This window comes from Octodon degus, unplaced genomic scaffold (assembly GCF_000260255.1).
Source record: "Octodon degus isolate 3935 unplaced genomic scaffold, OctDeg1.0 scaffold00097, whole genome shotgun sequence".
In the NCBI taxonomy this organism is placed as follows: domain Eukaryota; kingdom Metazoa; phylum Chordata; class Mammalia; order Rodentia; family Octodontidae; genus Octodon; species Octodon degus.
Genome location: NW_004524673.1, coordinates 9,649,790 through 9,669,971, shown reverse-complemented (window position 1 = coordinate 9,669,971; position 20,182 = coordinate 9,649,790). Strand labels below are relative to the sequence as shown.

The following is a 20,182-nucleotide window of genomic DNA, read 5'->3' as shown; positions in this document are numbered from 1 at the left end:
GCATCTGGCCTCTCAGGTAATCACACTTTGCAGGCTGTCAGGATCTTTCCTGATTTATGTGTGCTATCCCAGTTACAGATGAGCAAGAACCCCTTTGAGAAAGGTGAATTCTATGGTTCCCCTCCTAAATTCTGGCACTGTTCTGACCTCAGTTTCTGGTATGTACTTTAGCACAACTGTACCACTCCAGGGCTAGCGCCTGAGTCAGTCCCTTTCCACTGCATACTGGTGCCACAGTGTACCTCAGCAATTAAGCAAAGGGAATGTTTTTGGTCAACAACAGGGTTTTGTTTAAAAAAAAAATTCAAAACATGTGGATAAACCCTTTAGAGGAGATGTAACTTGCCATATAAATTTCAACTCTGCTTAGTACTTTAATATTCTACCTTTCACCAACTGAAAGAATGCAGTTTTCAAATATGTGAAGTCATTTTCGAAAGCTATGTGTTTTGAAGGACACTTCTTCTGCTCCTGCCCACTGTGATGGGCCACATTCAGTGCCACTCCCAAGAGGAAGTGTGATGGTACAGAGCTATTTAGGCACATGGTCTTCAAGCCATACTAGCAGGCCAGCCATTTTCTCTCCTGTCTTCCTTTCTTTCCTTTTCATTTTTTATCTTTCTTTCTCTTTTCCCTCTTTTCTCCCACACTTCTTTATTCTGCTTTGGTAAGAGTAATCTGTTTATGGTTCAACTTATTTCCTCTAATTAGGAAACAAATAATTAGTTCACTGAAGAGAGTTACAAAATACAAACAAGCTTTTAAAATTTACTGCCCAAGGGCTGGCCAAATAGCTCAGAGGATTAAAGTGCTTGCTTAGGCAGATGCAGCAGCCTGGGTTCAATCCTCACTGTGCAGTGTGGGCCCCTGGCCCAGACTGAGACTGGACATGGTGGCGCATGCCTGTAATCCCAGTTCTTGGGAGGCTGAACACAGGCTGATCACTATGAGTCCGATCTACATAGTGAGACCCTGTAGATCCTATACTAAAATACAAAAATAAATAAATAAATAAAAAATAAGAGAGAGAGAGAGAAAAGAAAACTCTACTAACCAGAAATGACAATTTTATATGTTTATATGTCTCTTTGCCTGCACATATTATTAGCATACTATCGCCATATGAATATCACTATTAGTGATAAGAGCTTCCTGGAATATAGCATATATTAGCTATGTGACCTTGAAAAAGTTACTTAACCTCTCTAGGCCTGTTTTCAAATCTGTGAGATAAGAATAAAAAATATACCATTTATTACCATAATGTGGCATATTATTATCTTTGTGAGGACTAAATAAGCTGTTACCAAGTCTGAGGGTGCTAGAGTCTCCTTCTGGAGTTTTTGGGGATCTTTCCATCCTGAACAAAGAATTGGTCAAGATAAGTGCAAATGGTATAAAGTTTCACATTTATTGACGATAAGAAAAGAAACAGGCTCTATAAAGAAAGTTTGGGCCAAGTATAAGTAAGAAAATAAATGTGCTTTATAGAATTAGAGTGGACTACTTAAGAGAGAACACAGTGACCAAAAAACTCAATGTTATCTGATCTCTTGTGTTTCCTCCTCCCCAGACTGGTGACAGGGTTAGGCCAGCCTATCAAAACCCACCTGAGTTCTCATGAGAAGTCCACCAACAGTGTAGGTCTTTGGGATCTGTTCTTCTCGGTGTCCTGGGATTTTGTAATCAATATGTCATGCCTTCTTTCCTAGTTTGCCACACTACTATAACCTATGGTAATGAATTCTGTATTGGGTGTACATGTAGTATTCTCCTCATTGGCTAATGTATGTAAATTACTCACCATAATGCTAAGACATAATAGAAACCTCTATAAATAATAGGTGTTAAATACATGTTTTGTCAAAAATAAAATCATAAAACATTCCAACACATGGGTAGCTGGCATTTTGATAAACAAAATATCTATGTTTCATGATTAAATATAAATCTGTGTCATCATTTTTATATTTATTTTTATATTACATTTTTTATTTTGAAATATGACAAGCATTATGTTAAAAAATAATGAATGACATATATTACCACTGCTTTAGATACCCCCTAAATATTACAATTTGCCTAGCAATTATCACTGTTTTGTTTTTCAGTCTCATACATGAAAATGGGGCCACTTTAAATGAAAACTATAGGTCCAATGACATCTTTATTAGGTCCTTTACTCCCATGAGTACCAGCTCCTCACACAAGACACATCATCTGGGTTTAAAGTGGACTTTAGGGCTTCATGAGCTACAGGGATCTTTGCTAAACATAATATTGATCACCCAAATATGAATTTGAGATGTCACTTTCTTAATTCTATTTCAGCAACTGCCTCTCCTGGTGTTGCTATTCAGTTTGGAAGAATACTATTTGTGTTTGTCATTGGTGTTGTCTTGTGTAAGAATGGCCTTCCTAATTGAGAAGTAAGGACCCTGGACATAGCACAAAAAATATAATGCCTGGAGCTGTGCATGATGTTACAATCATAGCATTTGGGAAGCTGAGGCAGCAGGACTGCAAAAAGTCAAGGCCAGCCTAGGCTACATAGAGAATTTAAGATCAGCATTATCTATACAGAGACCTTGCCTCAAAAAATAAATTAAATAATAAATAAATAAAGTAGTACCTACTGACTCTTAAAAAACAAAAAAAAAAAACATTGAAACACAGGGGTAAATTCAATTCAATACACAGAATATTGAGTACTTGGGTATTCGGTAGATTTTCCCTAGAGACAAGTCAGAAAGGCCTAATTATTTGGGGATACACACATACACTTCAGTATCTTAGGGCTCCAAAGTAGTAACATTTAATAGCCCTTCACACTATGACACATCATCACAATCACTCAGAATATATTATAGGATTTGTATTTTTAAAAAACTATTTTGTTCATGAATCAGTTAAGAGAGCCTTGATGATATAAGCCTCTTTGTCAGTCAATTGGCCCATTTCATCTGTCACAAGAAGTTTTTAGTAGGGCTAATTAGCACACTCCCTAGCATTACAGGCCATTACAGATACTCAATTGATTTAAAAGTAAACTACTATAACCTATGGTAACGAATTCTGTATTGGGTGTACATGAAGTATGAAAAGTGTTTTCAAGTACCCTTGATTACAGCACACTGATTACAAGCTTACCAAGTACTAGTGACTTTGTAAGTATTTAGCACGTTAACCCCACTCCACACCCTCAGACACTTGAAGGGAGATATTATAATGACCTGACACTTATAGAGCTGACACCACCAAGGATATGCCACTAACCTAAACTAATAGGTGTTGCCAGAGTGAGATTGATTCTTAGCCACTTCCTAGACTATGTGAAAAAAAAGAGTTTATATATTTTCCCTTCTACTGTGACAGTGTCTGGGATGGGACTAAGATCAAAGTATAACGTAAAAACAATGCCAAAGCATTTACAATACATTACAGGCAACTTAATGAAATTCTCATTCAATCTTCCCTTCTTTTCATGTGACTTCTGTAAAATTCCTAGGAATTTCTGTTATTCAGTTTCTCCTTTGAGTAAACAGGTACTAATTTATTTTGAGACACGGTCTCTCTCTATGATAAAGGCTGACCATAAACTCTCTATGTAGCCTAGGCTGGCTGGGGGCTTGTGGCAGAGCTCCTGCCTAAGCCTCCCAAATGCTAAGATTGTAGGTACACACCACCATGCCCAGTTAAAGATATTATATTTTCTGTGCTGTTTTCAGAGTCCTTACTTCTCAGTTAAGAAAGCCACTCTTAAACAAGACAAACAACAACAATAACAACTACAAATATCGTTCTTCCAAATAGAACAGCAACACCCGAAAAGAAAGAAAATGCTCCTCTCCTTCCCAGTATAATTCACATCCTAAGGAGAACCAAATACAGATCAAGCATGATACTGGATAGCACTGAATGAATATGAATAAGAAATTTGCCTTTACAAAAAATATACAATATATCCAGGATGTAGGAGGGATGTATTTTCCAAGAGAAAGGAAATGAAAGATTCATAGGCAAAGGTAGGACAAGCAAATTCAAAGTTACACACAGGAATATTCCACTATAATTCACATAGTTTGTAATTCATTCATTTAAAGTGTTTTAAGTCCACAACTTAGGAACAAGTTCCATTCCAGGGGAACATTTGCAGTTGGATTCATTCATAATCCAACAAAGTGAGTCTTATACAGTATGTGAATTTTATATAGTATATCTGTGAAAGTTTGCAACTGCAATGTTTATCAGAGACTTACTATGCACACTTTGATGGTTTGGTTTATTTAAAGTTGTGCTAATTATCACTATAATCAATGGTGTTAGAACATTTTCAACATATCAGTAAAAAACATTATACCCAGTAGCCATCATTCTCTATTTATACACAAACACACACTACACAGTAAACAGCTAAGCTACTTTCTATAAATTTGTCTATTCTAGAAATTTCACATAAATGGAATCATAATATATGACTTTTTCAGATTTACATTTTAAAAGTTCATCCTTGTTATAGCACATATTAATATACACAGTTCCTTTTCATTTCTGAATAGTATTCAGTTGTATTTACATATCACATTTTATTTACTAAATCATCAGTTGAAGAACATTTAGACTATTTTTACCTTTTGGGGCTCATGAATAATATTGCTATGAATGTTTATGAACAAGTTTTTGTGTGAATATATGTTTTCAAATCTCTTGGGCAAATGCCTAGTGGTGGTAACCCTGAAGAACTCTATGTATAACCTCTTGAGAAACCACTATACTGGCTTTCAACTCAGCTATACAGTTTCATATTCCTACTAGCAAGTTATTTCCAGCCTTAGTTAAGCAAATGATATCCAGGCTTTTCCTGTTCTCCATTATATCTAGAGACCGTCTGAGAGCAGGAGAGGAAATAAAAGACCAGACTGAAGATCTGAAACCTTCCTTATACACTAAATAGGTGTGACTCTGAACTGTCTCACTTAAGTCTATGGGGAAGAAAATATAAACAGAACAGGGCTTGACACATAGTACTCGATAAATAATGATAAATGAACATATAGGTGGTCCTCTATATCCATGCTTTCCACATCTGTAGATGCAATCAACCAAAGTTAAAAATTTTGAGGGAAAATTGTGTCTGTACTGAATGTATGTAGTATTTTTGCCTAAACAATGTAGTCTCATAACTATATAACATTTATTTACATCTTATAAGTAATCTAGATATGATTTAAAAGCATATAAAAGAATATTGCAAATAATCTTATGTAAGACCCTTGGGTAGCCCATGGATTTTATTACTCATGGGTTTCCTGGAATCAATCCCCTACAGATACTGAAAGATGATAGTACTTAGCAGTGACCTGTACTTAGTGGCAACAGCCACTACTAATATTCAATACACATAAGAAGTAAAGATTAATGAGCAACAAGGGCAAACATTCTGTTGCTACCACCAGCCTTTGGCTAGAACAAAACATAAATGGCAGATGTTCTGTCTACTTGCCAGGTAGCTCCCTGTGAGCCTGTCAGAGAGGAAGCATTCCTATCCATAGTCACTCTGCTCTTTTCAGCCGAGCAAATTTGATTTGTGAGCCACGTGCTCATCATCCTCTTCCATCAGGCCATTTATGGCTCTTACAATTTCACTCTTGATGAGAATGCATAAAACATTATTGGCCCTGTGCACCTACTGTATAATACACAGGATTTACAATAGGTGTTATTAAATACTGTTAAATGAAGGGCCAAATAGGTGTACTAAAATGCCTGATTGTTGAAAGGATTTGTTAACCTTCCTGATGCTACAGAATGTAACTGCAATATTTCCTTGATTCTTCCTTGAACAAAATCATTGTTAAATATGTCACTGGAGCTATGCAAAAATAAAGTTCTGGGTTAAGAGCACTGTACTGAGACTCAGGAGTCTGGTTCATTGGCTCTGGTATTTCCACTATCTTGAAGAAGTCCAGTCACTTTCCTGAGTGTTAGGTCATCCAAAAAGAGAGACTGGATGTAGTGTCTACAAAACTTTGTCATCATTAATTCCATTAAAAATATTCAACTTAAAATATATAACTAGTATTCTCTTTCATCCTCAGTGAATCCTCTATTCCTTCTAGCCACAGTGTTTTCAGGCTGGGCTGGATAAAACACTAAGCACAGGGAATCTCAAGGTAGAATTGCTTAAATTGGTTTTATTTGCCATAGATGTCTCAGCCAGGAATAGAGGACCTTAGCAACAAAGTGAACTGCTGTGGATGAAATAGATTAAATATTTTGAGGCCATAAACTGTGATTGCTGATAACTTAACAGGTATTTTTCACCTTGCTGGGCAATTCTTCTTCAGCCAAAATTAGCATGCTTTTGTTTCCATGTATTCCAAAGCACCTATTTCCTGTTCTGCACTGGCTCATCACCTTTGATTGCTTTTCTTCCTGAATCTCTTCTTTTCTTTCAGTGCAACTTATTTGACACTGATGGCTTCTAAGAAACATGATGGATTTCTTAGATGCTTGGTTATGTGGGTGATGACAGAATAAAGAAGAAGATAGAGGAGGAGGAGGAGAATGATTCGTGAAGTGGGTTCTTATTCTCTCCAAGCAAATTTGCTTTTGCCTGAAGTGCCCTAACACATTTGACACAGGAAGATAGCAGAGGTTAATTTTAACAAACAAGACCATATGCCAAACTGATCAAAAACACCTATAGTACTTTCCCCAATGTTATTCCAAATAAGAACATCTGATAAATGTTTAGGTACTGAAATATTGGTCTATATATTTTAACAAATTAAAATTATTTTGTGACTGTCATACTTCTCAAATAATAAAGTTGCAGTCTTAAAGGGAAAACTTGACCATAAAGGATGTCTAGATTCTAAAACCTTCAGAGACAAAAGATTGCAAACTACCATAAATAACAGGATGTTGAGAGCACTATTCTGTGTAGCATGTTATAATATAAGGTAAGATTCTCCATTTCTATGTTAGCATAAATTTAGTCTCTGATTTAGCTATTCCAATTCAATTTGCAGTTCCAACTGAAAAACACTTTTATATTAGAGTGTATATTAGTCGACTGCTGTAAGCTAATACATAAAACTTTTTGCTAGCTCTACCATTTCTTAGTATAGAAGAAAGATATTTTCCTATCCCTACTATACTAAAAACCCAAGGAAACTTCAATAAAAGTAGGAAAGTGCAACTAAAATTATAAAGCCAGAGAAGCAACAGCATCATACAACTGCTGAACATAAAGAAGATGTAGGTCCAGATATGAGAGTTGACTCACAAAACTAGAAACATTTTGGCACATTTTTCTTCCAAAGAATTTGTGTTTCAGGAAACAATATTTCATATTCATACTAGCACATTAATTGACACAAGTTTCCAATGGACTGATTAGGCTTTTTCTAAGACAAATTCATACTGCATTAATGACTTTCATCAAGTATTTCAGAAAACAGTTTTGCCTTTCTGCCTTCTGAACATTTTTTCCCTCAGGTCAATCAGTGTTTCTTTACTTGTTTCCTATACCAAGATTACATATCACCCTTGTTACCATATGACTTGCAGAGACTCCAGTAACACATGGACTTCACCATATAACTTTCTCTACCCAACAGAATGCTAATAGGCATGGTGTCACAAGGACTTTAAATTTTCTTATTTAATTTAACTTGACTCTTACATTTCTCCTGTCTGTCAAGATATTCCTCTTTTGATAGTGTGTGACTGCATTTATGTTGTGGAACATATGGTTACCAAGAAAGGGTTAGAGATACTATTATAGCCACTTCTGCAGTCAAAGAAACAAACAAACCAACAAAAATCTAAAAAATACATGGACAGAATAGCAATCTAAAAATCCCAATCAGAATATAGAGAATATTTAGCAAAAGATTGTTAATAGTTCTTCATCAAAGATCTCTGAACTTTCGAACTGGTCTTGAGGTAATACACTGAAAGTTCTTGATTTCTTGAAAGCAAGGGCCAGTATTCAATTATTTCCCCAATGTTGCATAATTATATCTGTTATTCTGAGCAACAGATTTGATGATAAAAATAGATAATATAACAACTATTTTTAATTAGCTATTCCTGTTTTGAAAATCTATAACATATGCATTGTTTTATATTACGCTGTTTCTATCTTTTTTTTCTATTTGTTTTTGCTTCTGTTTTTACTCTTCAAAATAAAGTTTTTTAAAAAGACACTGTAAGTTCCTGTCTATAAAACAGCGCTCACTACAAGGTTCCATCTACTCACATTTGTATAACTTACTTTTCTTAAAAAATTTACCTTTATGTATCATGTAGAAAAATATATAATATTTTAACTACTTATTTTTGGGCTTACAATTTCAATATACTCAGTGGTAACATTTTAATTATTATTTTCTGAATACTTGTTTATAACTTCACTTTTTAACTTCCCTTCCAAATATATCTTATAAAATATAAATCTCTTATGTGTGGTAAATATTCTTATAAATAAATTCTACTGAAATTAAAGAATGAAATTTAAGACTGAAGCCAATACAGGTCATCTATTTTTTTATTAGGTGAACAAAATAAGCAGTAAATATATACTTTACACACAAAAATGTCCAATAAATTCTAAAGATGATGAGACAAAGATCAGACAATCCAAAGAGCTTTTGTACTTATAAAATGGTCAAGTGTGACTGACACAAATGAAACCTACAATCTTTGGCAATGCCACCTTTTTCAAGTATCCAAAAACAATCACACATTTATTATATGTTCCTTCAATATTTTTCTATTGTTTATACTACAGAGTAGTCTGCACTTAGTTGACATATTTTTCATTTATACACTGTTCCCAAAAGTATATGACCTGTTGCTATTTGTTTTTACTCTTTAAAATTTAAAAAAATAACTTTTAAAGTGTATTATCTGGTTATAATGTAGTTCCTCAGACCTCTGTACACATAATCTCACATTCTCTTCTAAGTCACCTCCAACTATGGCTCTTGAGGTTTGGAGTTTATAAACTGTGTTCTGTTTTCCCCCATACACCATGCCTTGCTTAAAATTCTACTTAGTTGGCTTCAGATTGAGTAAACAGATAACCCCACATCCAGTTTTCTTACCATTCCACTTAGTCCAAGACTCACAAAATCTTACAATATTTTATATAGCAAGTAAACAAGAGAAAAGCAAATAAAACTCAGGAACCCCCAGGAACAAGCTGATTATGAGCGTATGTTAGAGTATCTGTCTCACAACATCACTGTAGTTTTCTAGAACTTTACCCAAGTGTGGCTCAATGAGGGCTCTGCAAAATCAAGTTTCCTTGAAGGTATAGGCCTTATATAAAAGAGCCTAACTGTTGTCTTCTCTTTCATCATGTCATAATGTGGGACCCAAAGATATCAGATGTTGAACGAACATAAACAAAAATGTGTTGAAGAAAGATTGTGAATGTGAAATTTTATGTGTGAGCTTTTCATTTTTTATATTTTTACTTTGCTTTTATTTTTAAAGAGAATAAAAATAGTAAAAAACATTGGAAACATACAGAATTTCATTAAACAAAATAATAGTACTTCAAGGTTGAAAAAAAATAATAGTACTTCACGGTTGATATATTGTATAATGTTGTCTTCAAATTAGTTGTTCAGATTACCAGATAGATACAAGCAGGCAAATTGGTTTTTAAAAAGTTATAAGAAATTAAAAATGAGAAAAAAATTAAAGCATTACTTATTTCTGCTGGTCATTTGAAAGTAGTAGTTAATGATCTTTCCATTTTATAATGCTGATAACACATGCAAAGCAAATAAAACATCTGCAACAGTGCACAGCAGCATGGGTCTTGAATTTCAATCTCTACTTTAAGGCTGTGCTATCCCAAGTATGGCCCACAGGTCAGTACCTATCTATAAAGTGTCCCTAGGCTATGACTAGATAAGGAGCCAACATCAGAATGTAAATCAATTGTATCATTGAAGTGTACATTCAGCCAATATTTTTCCAATAGGAATATTTTCTTCTATGGAGTAATCAGAAGACTGATTTGCATTTGGGACAAGCTTTTTTCCCAGTGCCAATATTTTAGGTAATAATGGTTTCTACAGAAACTTTCAGGCTCCCTCTCCTTATCACAAACTCCTAATAAGCCAGTAGTGCCTTTTGATGGAGAAAAAGGGAAGAGAAGATGGCAGTACACAAATAGGTCAGGAAATTACAGGAGGCATATGACAGTGTGGGTAATATATATAACATATATATCTACATAATTATATATTGTATATAATTTTCAGGAGCTGTTGAATATATATCATTTTATGTCCAATACAAAAGTGATGTTCAATGGCCACTGAATATGGCACAGGAAATGTTTGAAGGTAAAGAAAGCCCCATGTATAAAAAGCACTGAAGCTGAAATATCAAAAAGAATTGTTAATGAAGGTCCCAAAACACTGAGTAAGTAAATTATTAATTTATAATTTGAAAAAGAAATTACGAACTTTAGGAGAAAGTCAGCGCAAAGGTAGAAGAGCCTTGGATAACTCAAGTCATGTATGAAGTCCAGTGTGCAAGTGATGTCAGGGTGGGTAGCAGAGCTAACCCAGGTGTTGTCTGTTGAGCAAGCAGAACTTATAATTTCAAATCCATTATGTTAAGAGTTTTGTGGCTTTTCCTAGTATATGGAAACTTGTTATTTTTTCAATCTTTTTAACCTATTTCCTCCTATGTCCAGTACTAATAGAAGAAAGGGATTGCTCTAAATGATTGTCTAAGTCTTTTTTCTACTCTCATCATTCAAAAGGTTTTTTCTTTTAAAATTGATACATTAATATGTTTTCTGAAGCTTCACTATTATGTTCTATTACCTAGAACCTTCCTCCAACTTCCTCCAAACCTTTAATGCATGGCTCAGAACTTTTTTGTCTACTCTACTCCTGCCAACAACCATATTAAGTTTGGGGCTATAATACTAATTATTATATTTGTAATTATTATAAACACAATTTATTTAGTTCCTAACATATGCCAGTTACTGTACTGTTTTACATACTTTTTCTAATCTATATCTTCCATAAAAGGTAGCTTCATCCTCCATTTACACAAAAAGAATGCATGATTCAGAGAAGTTACATAACTCTGTAATCCACAGTTGGTTAGCAATGGAACCAGAAGAAAAATACAAATCAAACCAACGCTAAAGCCCAAGAATAAGGTTTATTATTAAACCTGAATAAAAAGGATAGTTATGTGAAGGCCTGCCATATTATAGTCATTGACGCTATATGAATCATTTCAAGACTCACAGCATTTACCAATTTAACATTCACAAATGTTAAGTAATTTATCCTAAGTCACAAGGATGGTCAAAGAGTTGGATTCAATTGTTCAAATGTTCTTTCTCTTTAGGCAGACTGATAAAAGAAAAAGCATCTCTTGATTTATTTGCTAGAACTCTTATATATTTCTATGCCTGCATACTACCCATCCAGATTTAACAGCTTACCATAAAAACCATTTCTTTTCCTCATGAATCCACCATTTGGACATGGCTCAGCTAGAAGACTCTTAGCTGGTCCATGGGATGTCAGCCAGGGGTAGTTCAACCAAAAATAGGAAGATCTGTTTCCCAGATGGTGCCCTAGAGAACAGCCAAGCTACTTCTGGATTTATCTGGGAGCTCAGCCTTCCTGAAGAATCATGTATCTCTCCATGTGGCTCAGTCTTCCTCAAAGTATAGTAGTTGGTTCCCAACAGACAGACAGACAGACAGACAGACAGACAGACAGACAAAACCTTTAACACCAGGGCCCAGGGAGATAGCTCAGTAGCATAAGCAATGCCTGGCAAGTGCATGGTCCTGAGTTCAATCCCTGGTACCACAAAAAAAAAAAAAAAAAAGCAAGCTTTAACACCATTTATGTCTTTTCCACTGCATTTCATTCATTAGAAACAAATTAATAAGGCTAACCATATTTAGAAGAGAATTTATAATTCCTAAGGAAGAACATTAAACAAATTGCAGACATGATATAAGCTACACACATTGTCCTACAATTTCTCCCTCACTGAACCTCCATTCTGCTCAGCTATATGTGAAAAATACCTCACCCAACACAGCAGCACTGAAGTAAGCATCACATGCAAGTTCATCTTCTCTGTTTTCTGTCCCAATATCTCCCAGTAACTAACTCCTTCTGAAATTGACCCTTCCGATCAAGAACTCTAATCCCTTTCTCCATATCTCTCTTCAAGTCATCTTTCCATTTGGGTTCCACAGTAAGGAATTTCATTGCTGCCTTTGCTAGTACCTTATAATTCTTTATACTTCTTCATTGCCTACTTTTATTTTTTGAATTATTTTATAGTCTTTATTCCTCCCAGAATTCTTCTCAAATTATTTACTTAGGAATTACCATGTCGGCTGTGGAGATGGCTCACTGGAATAAGTGCTTCCCAGGCAAGCGCAAGGACCTGAGTTCAATCCCTGGTTCCGCCAAAAAAAAAAAAAAAGAATTACCATGTCTCTCCTAGTCTCCCTAATATTTTCTTAAAAAATATGGTCAGAGGTGTTACAGAGGGTCAAGAGCAAAGGGAAATGAAATAGTCAATACACATTTATTTACCTTTGTTTTAAAAGTGTAAGGATTCAACAACAAAAGAGTTAAACAAATGACCTATGTACTATATTAAGTAAACAAACACCTAATTAACCATCAAAAGTATGGTGGGAAAAGCCAGTAATTTTCTTTGTAAAGAAAATTTTAAATCTACATTTTTGTCACTGTCCTCTACTCCATTACACAGCCAAGCTGAAGCCAGGCTGCCCACCATTACATATACTTAGTCCCATTTCTTCATGCCCACATATTTGTCCCAGTAATATTCTAGAACTCCAACATAAACTTTGCTTCTGCCACTGCAAAATCACCCTAAGCATCTAGTGTCTTCCCACTTGCCTGAATGTTTCTTTGCTACTCTATGTCACAAGAAGTCAACACTGTTTCCATCTAGTCTTCTTTTTTGTGGTGGAACCAAGCATTGAACTTAGACCCCTGCGCTTGCCAGGGAAGCACTTATTCCACTGAGCCATCTCCCTGGCCCTACATCTAGTCTTTATCACAACTAGCTACATAAACCTGGGCAAATACTACTACAAACTTCATTTTTCTCATCTATAAAGTGAAGATGATATTCCACCCCTTACAGGGATATTATAGGGCATTGAATCAGATAACATTTGAAAGCATAAAACGCAACACCTAATCTAATGCTCTTTAAATATCAAAACAAAAGAACCAATTTTTAGAACAGAAACATGTTTTGATGTTTAGGACAGTTCCACCTTTCTCAATTTAGAAAGGAAGGTAGTAGTCCTCACACTAACAATAATAATAGGATACCAAGAATTTTTAAATACTTATAAGAATCTTCTCCCTGTCTCAAGTACATACATAAGAGAGAGAACAATACAAGCTTCAAAGTACCAGTGGACTGGCCAAGGACACCTTGGGCGGGTTCAACGACCTTTTCAATGGATCAGAGAAAGAAAATCACCAGGTGATATGGGAGGTGAGTAAATGGAAAGTGAAAAAGTAGAACTTACAAACTTCTCTTTCAGAAAGCTTAGCTAGGCCAGGAAGAAGAAGCACGAATTATTTAGTTATTAATCAGCTCATGCTCCTCTACAGTCTTCTGAATTTTTCTTGAGCAGAGATGAACTGGTCTTCTATGCCTTATTTGAATAAAATCTTTTTGTTTTCACAAAGATGGAACATGGTAAGGTTGTTTTTAAATATCTATTCTGTTGTAATCCTTATCTTTCCCTATACCAACTTGATGACATGTACATAACACAAGTAACTAAATCTTCCTGCAGAGGTATCTGGGTAGATATCACTGCTGAGAATCTTAAACTTGGGTTTATTTTTTATTCTTTATGTTTTACTTTTTAAAAATTTTAATCTTCAATATCAATAAGTTAATGTACATCACATATACATTTAAAAATATCTTTAAAGTTATAATACGAAGAAAGATAAATCAGGTTCCTTATACCCCTTTAACTGAAATGCATTATCACAAATCAGTGCAGTTTGAGATACCATACAATTTTTTTTACAGTTTTTATTTTTTTGTTTATTTTTTTAATTCTATATAATGAGAAAAAAGATAAAATAGTAATTAAACAGTTTCAAAATAGGTTAGTAGGACAGTTACAATAAGTAATAGATTGCATATTGTTGTCTTCGTAGTAGTTATTCAGAGGACAAGATGCAGACATTATATCTTGTTTAAACAGTATTAGTACAAATCTTTCTTCTCAATGAATTAAGAGAAAGTAGCTCTATATCTATCCTAACTATCTTGTATATACATATGTTTTTTCACAACAAAACCATATTTTACTTATACTTTTGCAAAGTTAGTAACATGTGATGCAAGATTTTGTGTGACTAATAGCTGGCTTTAACTAGATAAGATGTTTATCTCAGGACTGAGGTAGCTTGTTTGCTTTAGGCTCTGAGGCCTAGTCCCACCTACACACATTTGATCAATTTCCTAAATTCCATAGCTCCCAACATATCCTCCTTTTTCGTTTTGTCAGAGATGTGTGTTCCATCGCAGTTACATAAGCTGTATTTGGAGAAGTTTTTAAAGGATCTTTTCATACTTGATGCCAGTCCGAAGACTGTAGGTATTTGAATTCAGCAAAATATCCCAATATAGACCAATAGTCCATAATGGTAATGAGTTATCAGCAACTGTGTCAATTGTCAGAAGTTGTTGACTTGAGCCTTTTATAGCTCAGCATATTAACATGGCTTTATTTTTATGCCTTCTGGTTATACGTTTCTGCTGAATGGAAACCAAGTGACCCCTGAATTTCCTTTCACAATGACAGAAGCCAGTGATTCCTCACTTCCTGGGTTCTTCAAAAACCAACTCTAAGAAGCATTTCTTGACTGAGTAAAGACTGATAAATTCTTATGCTATGTTTTCTCTCTGATACGAAATGTATATGCTAACTGCAAGTACTTACAGATGCTAATTATGGCTTTCAACTTCATTGTTGCATTTATGTTTTGCTTTCAATGCCAAAAAAGTTAAGAGAAACATACTCTCAAAGTACTTTTCTCATTAAATCCAAACATGAGCCCAAACCTATCTTTACCATTCAAGTCAATAACGATCTCATTTAATTCCAACACTGAACAATGTCTTTCACTTAAAATTAATGCCTTGTCCATATAAAATTGAAATACAGAATGTACCCTTTCTGATTATAAGTAGAAAGCATAAAGGTGACTTTTAAGGAGATAAATTTATTCTGTTAGAGAAGGAATAAAAAGCTTTTACTATTCACCTGTAACTTGAACACTCCTAAGCAATCAATTCTTGCCTTGTTTGTAACTAAATATGATCTATCACTCAGCCTGCCCTTGCTGTCATGTGTTAAATTAAACTATTATATATATATACATATATATATATGCACATAGTTAATAATTTTGCATTAAATGACCAAGCAGCATCAGCATGTTGGCATCCAATAAACATACAGACAGAGTAATATACTGTCAAGATGGATAGGTGGTAGGAAACATGGCACTTTAAATTATTTAAAGTATAATTATTGTATTGCTTCCATTTACAGAGACTATCAAGTAAGGAAGTATGAACTCTTTAGAATTAATGAAATCATAAAGAATTAAGATGAATCCATGGAAATTTCTAAAAATAAAATTATTAAGATATATTTGTGTTGTTTAATAAGACAACCTATTTCTTGAAATAGAAAAAAACATACTAGGTACTTCATATTTAGAATAATAATTTCTCTTCTTCAATGAATAAAAGTTAAGAGTATTGTATTCAGTCTTCTGTTATATATATTCTGGATCTGAGTGATATAAGTTATACTGGATATCCTTTACAAATAAAAAAAACTTAGCTGTATTTTCATGTAACTTCCAGTATAGATGGATCTAGTATTTATTTAATACTTACTAGATATAAAGTATTTTAATTAAATCCCACAGCAAACACATTTAGAGCATACTTTAGTATTATAAGCAATAGTATCCTATATTTCAGGTAATAAGAATAAGCAAAACATATTACATACTATGCAGAAATTTAAATTATTTTAATACAATAACTTCAGGTGATGGAGAAGTTACTATGATTACCCATCTCTCCATTTTTTTAGACAAGGAAAATAAACAATAAAACATTTAAATAACAATTTTAAAGTCACTGGTAAATAAAAGACATAGATCAGAGCTCAATAAATTTTTTTGTTTGTTTTTCCTTAGGCAATAAATATTTAAAGATTTAAAATTTCTGAATTTAGTTCAACTTATATATAATACCATATTTCCAAGAAAAATGAGCCTTTTGCACAAGAAATTTAAATCATACCAAGATACACAAAAATGAAATTGTCCAAAACTTATTGTAAAGAAAAAAATCATTAAAGCATATACATAAAAAACTAGCTACGGAAGAACAAAAGTAAATAGCACCTTATTCCACAATAGAAAGAAAAAAAAGGACCAAGTGTGTAAAATACTAGACTAATTAAAGGAGTGAAAGAAAAGATCCGTCCTCTTTGAATTTTATACTTAGCAAACACACTTTTGAAAACTAAAAGTAAGATTTTCTAGTTATACAAACTTGAAATATTTTAATACCTCCAAAAGTAGCATATAGGAAGTAAAAAAGAGCATTATTTAAAACGCAAGAAAGTTGCAGTATGCTCCTGGATGAACATAAAGAGCTCTCAATATGATAGTTATGCAGGACTACATAAAAATATATTAGATGAACCCTTATTTAAAGGTCATTGCAGATTTCTCTGAAATAGTACCAATCTTATGTTGGTTATACACGCATGTTTTTATATATGTGTGTGTATGTGTGTATAAAAGACATGGAAGAAGTAATACAATGTCAACAGAAAATGGAAATATACTTTTTTAAAGTTTCTAATACTGGGAGAAGATATCATATGATATTTTTTAAATAAATTGTAAGTCAAAGATATAGTATAAATCTTAGAACAAAAATTAAGATTAAGCAATATTCAGAAAATAAAATACTAATTAATTAAAAATTAAATGTTTCAAAACAATTGAACTAAGAAAAAGTTTTCATGATAGCAAAAAGTACTAAGAGTAAAACCTAAGATAAATACTGAAATGGCAAATAAATGACCAGCACTTCTAACAGTTTGAGGATAGGCTATTGCACAAAGTTCTAGTGTGCTGTGGACATGCATAATGACCATGACAGTTACTGGTGGTTAGGTGTCACTTGTGGGACTGAGCTACAGCTATTTCTTTGAAATCCACCCTGTAGACTCAGGTGGAATCATGACCCATAGGGTGGAAGAGAAGTCCATTTGTAGGGTGTGCTGATGGAAATATTTTTTTGTTGAACACAAAATAATAACTGAAAGACTACTATTGTATACCTCTTATTCTCCTGTGTTTAATTTTTTGCCCTATTTGGTGGGTTTTTTCCATTGTCTTTCATGGGGCTGTGATCAATTTGCTCCCTCTCTAGAACATCATTTAATAGTCTGTGTAGGTTTGGCTTTGTCATCATGAAAATCTTTAGTTTTTCTTTGTCATGGAAGTATTTCACTACTCCATTATACTTGAAAGAGAGTTTTTCAGGGTATATCAGTCTGGGTTGGAATTTGTTTTCTTGCAAGACTTGAAGTACTTTGCTCCATGCTCTTGATGGTTTGTGAAGAGAAATCTGCTGTTATTCTGATGGGTTTTCCTTTAAATGTGATCTGTTTCTTTTCTCTAGTGGCTTTTAGTATACTGTTTCTATGCTGAATTTCTGGGATCTTGATTATTATATGTCTGGGTGTGGTTGTAATTGGGTTGATGGTATTTGGAGTTCTATATGCTTTGGTTAACTGAATGTCAGAATGTTTCCCCATATTTGGGAAGTTTTCTGCTATTACTTCTGCCCATATTCTTTTTACATCACTTGTATTGACTCCTTCCTTCTCATTGATGCCTACTGGTCTTACATTGTTCATCTTTGCATCATCTTGCAGGTATTGAATTACTTTTACTGCATCCTAGTTGTTTTTAAGAGATCTTTTCTTACTTTTTCACTAGCTGCAATGGTGTCTTTCAGGTCAGAAAGTCTATTTTCACTTTCCCTCAAATGGTTTTGCCAGCTTGTGATTGAGGTTTTAATTTCCTGTATATCGCTTTGAACCTGTTTCATACATTCTATTTCTTTCCTAAATTGCTTATTGAGGGGTTCCATCATTTTTATATTCTGCGCTATTTTTTATCAGTGTATTCTTTAGAAGCACTTAGTACTTCTTTGATTATAGCTATCACTACCTTTTTTTAGTTCCGAAATTATTTCTGATCTGATTTCTTCTATCTTTCTGCAGTTGTTTCTTTACTGCCAACGCTATTATTTCAGAGATATCTGGGGTGTGATTTCCATTTTCCTCTATGCTAGTGTCTTCTGCATTTGTACTAGGTGGACTCAGGGCCTGAGACTGCATTTTGTTCCTTCTCTTTATCATTTTGTATACCACTGTCTTCTGACCTTTGGTATAGAGCTTAGATAGAGTTATTACCTTAGCACCAGGTCTGGATCTATGAAGCTCAGATTCCTCCAGGTGGGTACTGCTTGGATCTGGCTGCTGTGCTCCACTTCTTTCTGCTACAGCCGTTAGATCTGAGCCCTTTGTGTCACTCTGGCAAGATGTTCTGTTCCTGAATCAGCTGGTTGGGTCTTGTCTCTAGCCTCTTTGCAGGGAGTTCTGCTGAAGGGTTCCATGCTGGGCCTGCACTCTGGGTCGAATGAGGATCCAGTGGGCCCCAGGCAGTCTCTTTCACACACTGGGCCTGTGCTCTGGTCTATTCAGGATTTGGGTCCCAGGTCATCTCACTCATGCTCAGCCTGTTTCCTAGGTCTATTCAGGATCCGGCGGCCCTGGGTCACCTTACACGCCAGGCCTGCACTCTGGGTCTATTCAGGATTTGTGGGCCCGGATCATCTCCTGAATCTTTTTTGTTGTTGTTGTTCTCTTTTTTAAATTAATTTTATTGAGAAACAAATATCAATGAAACAGTTTCAAAACGAATTAGTAGGACAGTTTCAATAATTAATACATTGCATATTGTTGTATTTGTAGTGGTTATTCATAGTACAAGATGCAGACATGATATCCTATCCAAACACTTTTAGTTCAAATCTTTCTTCTCATTGAATTAAGAGAAAGTAGCTGTATCTCTATCCTAACTATTTTGTATATACAAATACCTCTTCATTTGTATCCCTTTTTTTGTTTAGTTTTGTGAGAGATGGGTATTTCATTGCAATTTAGATACTGTAGGTGCATGAATTCAACAAAATAATCCAATACAGTCCAGTAATCCATAATAGTAGTGGGTTATCCATAAGACTGGCAATTTCAGAAGTTGTTCACTTTAGCCTTTTACAGCTCAGAATATTAACATGGCTTCACTTTTCATACCTCGTGCTTATAATTTTCTGCTGGAAGATTAAGACTGAGATAAAGCAAGAACTGTGTAACGAGAAATGTAACTTTTGTATCTGACAAGGTCAGTCAAATCCCTTCAGGATTTACCCTGAAACCCTGTACCACACTTTATAGATCCTCTGTCAGTATCAGTCATGTGGATGAGTCACTGCTTGACCAATTTGCTCTGTGTGAAAGCCTGAGAGAATGTTTTCTCTCCATGTGACTCTCCTTAGGCACACTCTACACTGATCACTCTCCTCTGTGGCCCCATAATCTCCTTGATCAATAAATTTGGGACACAACTGAATTACAGGATGTTACAGTACAAGTTTTCCTATGTCCTGAGTCCTCACTGACCTTAAAGGCTAGGGCCAAAATGTTGGCTGTCCTTGCAGCCCTTCTTTTTCTATAATTTTTGGACTGAAAACTTAGGTTGTTAACCCTCCAGAAGGGAAGCTTAATGATATTATTACCCTATAACATAGTTAGTTGAGCTTAACTTCATTATCTGTCTGAATATCAAACATCTTAGGCATAACATAGAACAGGAATTTTCCATCAAGTATTGATATGTTAAACTTTAGATCACTACAGAATGTGAAGGAAAAAAAGAAAAAACATTTTAAAAATAAATATTTAAAAAATAAGAATAAA

At 34.3% G+C, this 20,182-nt stretch overlaps 1 protein-coding gene across 1 annotated transcript in view; it reads left to right on the top strand.

Annotated features, from left to right (window-relative positions):
• The window catches only part of Cdh20 (cadherin 20), a 272,474-nt gene that overhangs the window by 121,441 nt on the left and 130,851 nt on the right, over window positions 1-20,182 (top strand). The window lies entirely within an intron of this gene.